Below are 5,960 nucleotides of genomic sequence, written 5' to 3'. Positions count from 1 at the left end.
AAAACATTTTGCTACATGGCATAGGAAATAGAAATATTTTCCTGTGTAATTAATATAAACCCAATGAAATATTGCTGTCTTCCCAAATTGTGTTCAGAAAAATAATACAATAACTTGATATAGCTTGGAAGTCTATTCTCCAAACCTATCTAAAGCACAGTTTCTCCTAAATAAATAAAAACTTGTCTGTTAAATCACACAAAATTATCAGGAACACCAGTATTTAGGATTCTGCTGCTGTTTATCTAAATCAGCAGAGCATGGAACTCAAGAGGATTCAGTACAGTTGAAGCCAGGAGGTATCGGTTGGTTGAGGAAGCCAGTGATGAGCTCCAACTCCACCCAGGATCTGTTTTCACCCCTCAGCCTAAAGAGGCCAGAGAGAAAGAGGGGCTCACACTGCACACTGAAGTTGCCAGGGCAGAAGTGAACATAGACTGCCCATAAGAAAACCAGGCTAGTGGCCCACACTGGGAGAAAGCTGCTCCAACCTCTCTGTCCCCCAACACGCCAGTCTCCTGCTGGTGCCTTCTGCTGGCAGTGTAACTGGCCCCATGAACAAATTTCAATGACCTCTATATGGTTTTTTATAATCCTCTCCTTTACCTATTTGACCCGTTGAGTTGTTTCCAAGAAATAGTGGATTTTCTGCAAGACAAAGGAGCTGAAATTCGGAAGGCCCCTGGACAGACTTTCTGACACCAAGATTCACCATCCTGCAAAACCTGTCCCCAGTACACACAGCCCCTTGTTAGTTACACCATGACCTGCCCCAGGACATGCTGGCCCCTCCATAAGCCCATGATCTCTCTTATTGGAGGTATTTATTAGAGGCAGCTTCTCCCATTCTCCCAACAAGATATCTGTCGTACTAAAAATTCCTTTCTTCTTTGGCAATCCTCATAGTCGCAATAGTTGGATGAGGAGCAACTAGACCTAGGCCGAAATCCCCTTGGGGTTTCAACGCCAGCAAACTCTATTGGAAGCCAGTGAGCAGTGCATGGAGGTGAGCCTTGAGGCACAAAGCAAGATAGAAAAGAATGGAGAATGGATCTGCCTTGAAAGAGAGAGGAATCAGAAAATAACAGGCAAAATAGTCACTCAGGAAAGCAATATAGTTTGTTTCTAATAGCCAAACCAAATAACCCAAACCAAATCACTATTATATTTACTTATTTTTTGGTAACTCCTTGGCTTTCTTAGTCCCTAAAATCAAGTTATAAAGCCCTATTTAGACAGTGGGCACATGGGAGCCTGTGTCCTTTCTCAACTGAAGTTTTTCATCTAAACTCTGGAACATAGAAAATAATTTAAGAGTCCATTTTCTCCATTCTCACAAGGTACATTATTTGTACCATCTGAAGAAATGGACAATACATTAATTTATTACATGTGATGAATGCTGTTGACATTAGAACTTGATTCCTTGGAGGCAAATGCCAGAGACCCTAATGCTCTGTGTCTTGTGGTAGGCCCCTGACTCGAGGATGGCCAACTTTCTGAAAGATCTCCTGTTCTCTCACCACGACAACCTCTCCTTGGTGGAAACACACCATGCCTTTGCCACATCTTGTGGAAATTAATCCCTTACTCCCCTCATGCCTGAAGCAGAGCAGGGGGCAAATCATATTTGGTACATGAGAAAGTAAGTGAATGAATGAATAAATTAACATCTGTGCTGACAAGTAAGTAAGGCAACTCTCAAAGGAAAGGTATAAACTAGTGGTCCCCAAGCTTTTCAGCACCGGGGACCAATTCCATGTTCATTGAAAACACTTTTTCCATGAACAGGGGCGGGGGGGGGGGGGCTGGTGCTCAGTTGGTGATGGGAACAATGGGGAGTGGCTGTAAATACAGATGAAGCTTTGCTCCTTGGCTCTGGCTTGCAGCTCCCCTCCTGCTGTGAGGTCCCCCCCCTCCGTTGTTAAGTTTCATGGAAGACAATTTTCCACAGATGATGGTGCAGGGGCACAGGATAGAGCTCCAGGTGCCTGATGCCTAACTAGTATTGGTCCATGGCCTGGAGGTCGGGGACTGCAGGGTAGACAATCTGAAAGAACATTGTGTTTCTAACTTAGGATGAGTTTAATTTTTGTTTTGGTGACTTACAAAGTAAATCAATTCTGAGAGATATTTAAATACTTCTTTAAAAGAGGGCAACCCTGTCTTCAATACAGCTGATTCCCTTACATGCTTGTCATTTTTTTTTTTATTCCATTTTTTTCTTCCTGTGTCTTGAGTCACTTAACTTCCTTAAATGGCCAATTTTCTAACTCTGAGTGTCATTTCAATTCATGTATTGGCCACTTTCCCAATTCTTCTAACCATAAGTGCTCAAATTTAATAAAATGCATGGCTTCCCATCTGTGTTTTAATATCAAACTTCTAGGGAAATCAACATGTGAAGTATGTTAAAGGCTATGAGAAAACATGGTCATGTTAGGGGGAAAATTTGAAAAGAAGGTTTGGGGGAGCACCAACCCAGAGAAGGTCTGTGTGCTCCTTTTTGGGCCCTCATTTTCCTATGTCTGTTGGAAGGGAGTGAAAGGCAGCCAACACTATCCCATTGAATCAGGACGGGCATAAATTCAAGCCATGAATGTGTGAACTGCATTGTCCCCTCTTTGTGAGCATCTCTGAATGCTACCCTGTTGTAAGCATTTAATTTCATTCTATAATAATTCAGTTGCCAAAGTCTTTGTCCTTGCTTCCTAACATATGCCCCAAAGGCTTGTTTCATGCAAGCAGATGCCATTAAACATGTTTATTAAGTTTAAAGACAGAAAATAATTTCTAAACCTGTATATATGCCATAATACGGTTTCAAAATTTGATGGAATATCCCTTAAGAAAGTATCACATCGATTTCTATGTGGTCTCAAATCATAGGCTTCTATGATTTCAAGAACTAATTAAGCAGATAGAAAGTAGTGCCTGTGGCTTAATCCTGTGATAAATCTGCATGGGCCCCAGGCACTGGGGCATCTTTCCTTTGAATTTGCATTGGATTGACAAAGTGAACTAAGTTCTGGAAGAGATACTTATTGTATAATTATAGCTTAAATATATGCACTAAAATAATTATTTCAGTAAACAGGAATTGCAGGTTATTTGTTGAACTGTAAAAAAATAAAAGGAAGATCTGTGAACTATATAAGCTGTAAATGTTATTCCTTAGAAAGAATGCTCAATGAGAAGGTTCGAATTGGCGAAATTCCTAAGCAATGAGAAAATCTCTCACTTGTTTCCCATTGATATGCCACAAAAGAACCAAACTTGGAAACCAGTGTGGTTTTGGGGGAATAACTGAATAGAACCCTCAGTGGTATGCTGTGTTAGGGAGTTGGCACGTTGTTCAGTTTTGTCCAATTATCAATAAGTAAGGGGGATTAGCTGTTGGTAATAGTGCCTTGCATAAAAGACTTGGGTCATAAGCAGTGAATTTAGAAAAGTGAGAGTGTACTTAGGGGGGAAAAAGCTTTTCTAAATTAGCAATAAAATGAGATGATTAGGTTAACTGTTTAGTTTCTAAAGTAGATAAATCCTGGTGATATGAATTATACCCTGAGTGGTATGTCAAAGTTCATCTACCTTTCATTTTCTCACTGCAAAATAATCACTTGGGCCTTCGTGTAACAGGCAACAGAAAACTCTAGGTAAAATTTAAAATGCCTTTGGAAATGGCAGGAAATGACCTTGAGAAAAAGAAAAAGAAAGACAGAGAAAAATAAAACTCTGAATGGTTAATAGAAAGTTTAGATTCAGATTAATGATTTTCTTTGTTTAAATGCCAGAGCTTGTATTCACATGAAAATCTGTCCTTAAAAGTACAGTTAGAACACATCAATTCTTAAATGCTGCATACCAGAGATAAATGAAAACTCATTGTGCCAAAAAAATGTTGATTTATGGCTGGCAGGAGCTGACTACTAGCTTTTCTATCATCATTTTGGGGTATCAGTTTAACAAGAAGAATTTGCAAAGGCAATTAAGAAAAACAAAAAAAATATGAATTTAGAATTCATTTTGACACTTTCTAATTATCCACAATATTCACATCACATTAACTAAAAATTAAAGGATAAAAAGAGGTATACACATTTTTTACTTTATTACTCATTTAAAATTAAGCTCTATTCACAATACTTTGCCAAATCGATTTATATTTCTCTTGGCTGGTGATCCAAATTTAATTTTGGACATCAGGAAAAAAAGCCATCTAACTTCAGTGATGTCCCAAGTCATATCTAAAATATTGTTTACTGGGCAAGCACAATTTGAGTATCTAAGAACATCCAAGGAATCTTACTCTTAGAGAGTTTTCTAAACACACAGAGAAAGCACATAGTTAATATTTGTAAAAGCTTAGCAATAGAAACCCCAGCCAATAGAGCATTATGTGAGATCTGACATCATGTGTTATGTAATTAACAGATGAAGTCCACCAGGCATTCTCTCTTTTGTACTGTGTAAGACATAACACTAGTTGCAAATCCAATTCACAAGCTGTCTAAATGAATAATTTGTGGGAGAAGTGAGTAGAAAGATGGTAGTATTGTAATATATTTTCATTTTAAAATGCCAACTTTTCTGCAAGCTGGGCTTCTGGACATTGCTAGTTTCACTTCAGTCCATGGAAATTGATACTTCAAGTTAGGTTAAATCTCTACATAACACCACAGTCATGGCAATGTCCAATGTCTATTTTGTTGTTAGAAATAACGGGCTTAGTCAGCTGCCTCTTAACTTGTCTTTATATTGTGTCTGTGATGAGTGTACTTAGCAGGGAGATAGTAGAGAATCTGCTTCCTCCATAAAATTTGATCTACAAGGGAAAACAATATGGAATAAGGCAGATGGAAAATTCTATTTCATGGATAAAAATCTCCTAGTCTTATATATAGTTTCAGTATAGCTTCCATATGGAAGCTAGAAAAAAAATACATACTAAATCAGCCTATTATCAAAAACAACCCCACCCCACCTGACTACCTTATTCTCTCATCCAATAACTTTTTGTTGCTCTTATATTATGCCTCTTTTATTGACTGGACAGACTCCTTTTGACTACTTAATATAAAAATAAGCTTTTATTTGAAAATAATAGAGAATTACATGCCATAAAATAAAGTCTGAAATTTGAACAAATGATTTGATAGGTTTTACTTATATTGTCTGGGATATGGCTGGCATTTACAAAACAAGTTATGTTTATTGACAAGTATTTTATGAATAGAAAGGAGAGATTTGAAACAAATATGAAAGGATTTGAAAATTTGCTATTTTCTGTTAAGGGAAAATTAACTTTTAGTAATGCCAAACCTTATTTGTTCCAGGAGTTCAAATGTGCATTAAACAGACATGTTTTGTGTGCCAGGTACATGGAAAGCAATGAGATGTACTATGACATCACCTCTACCCCCACACATAACTGTGACTCTTGTTAAATAAATGCCAACTATGTGACCACATTGCCCTGGACACAGCACATACATCACCTCTAAGCCTCATAATTACCCTGTAAGGTAGGTACAGTTAAACTTAATTTAATGTGATGAATCTAAGATTCAGAGACTTTAAGTAACTTGCCCATGTTCACAGTTAGCTAAATGTTGCAGAACTCTGACAAAAGCTAATATTCTTTTCTAATACCACCACTGAAGAAATAGACAAACTTCTTGCTCTCACAGAGGCCTAGTCAGAAAAAAAACAACATGTCAAAGGTAATTCAAACCAATGTGATAATTTCTTTCTAATCACAGAGAGGACAGGGTCTTCCTGGTAAGAGTACAGGGAAGGGACATAGTGAAGATGACATTTGCACCGAGTTCTGAAGAATGAGTAGGAATTTCCCAGCATCGTGAGGCAAAAAGGCATTCTATAGACAGACATAGCTATGCCAGCAAACGTGATACTGTTAATTTCTATGGGATTTATGTAATTTATTAAAAGAAAACCAC

The sequence above is a fragment of the Microcebus murinus genome, chromosome 3 (genome assembly GCF_040939455.1).
Source record: "Microcebus murinus isolate Inina chromosome 3, M.murinus_Inina_mat1.0, whole genome shotgun sequence".
In the NCBI taxonomy this organism is placed as follows: Eukaryota; Metazoa; Chordata; class Mammalia; order Primates; family Cheirogaleidae; genus Microcebus; species Microcebus murinus.
This window is presented reverse-complemented; position numbering follows the sequence as displayed.